The sequence below is a fragment of the Gavialis gangeticus genome, unplaced genomic scaffold (assembly GCF_001723915.1).
Source record: "Gavialis gangeticus isolate Ggan-Ray unplaced genomic scaffold, GavGan_comp1, whole genome shotgun sequence".
Lineage (NCBI taxonomy): Eukaryota > Metazoa > Chordata > Crocodylia > Gavialidae > Gavialis > Gavialis gangeticus.
Window position 1 is genome coordinate 169,290,973 of NW_017729022.1, and position 312 is coordinate 169,291,284.

Consider the following 312-nt stretch of genomic DNA (forward strand, 5'->3'; position numbering starts at 1 on the left):
AAGGTTCCCCCCAGTCAACATGGCGGGGGGGGGGGAGAGGGGAAAGGACCCTCATCTTAGGTTCATATACAAAGCATGCCTGAGTCTGGGTTGGGGCCAGAGTCATTTCCACAGCACTCTCCTACACTTCTCCCCTGTCCCACTCCCTCTGTTTGCCTTCTGCAGCTTCTGCCCCCTTCCCCCACCTTACTGTCAGGCTCAGCTTGGTTCCTTTTCAGGCTGGATTCACTCTTGGGCAGAAGATGGGGGAGTAGGGAGGGAGGGGCAGAGGCTGTAGAGAGCTGGTGTCATGGAGGGGAGCAATATGATCTA

At 56.7% G+C, this 312-nt stretch overlaps 1 protein-coding gene across 1 annotated transcript in view; it reads left to right on the top strand.

The window, feature by feature from the left end:
- The window catches only part of IARS2 (isoleucyl-tRNA synthetase 2, mitochondrial), an 83,943-nt gene that overhangs the window by 8,247 nt on the left and 75,384 nt on the right, over window positions 1-312 (top strand). The gene's annotated exons all lie outside the window — the stretch shown is intronic.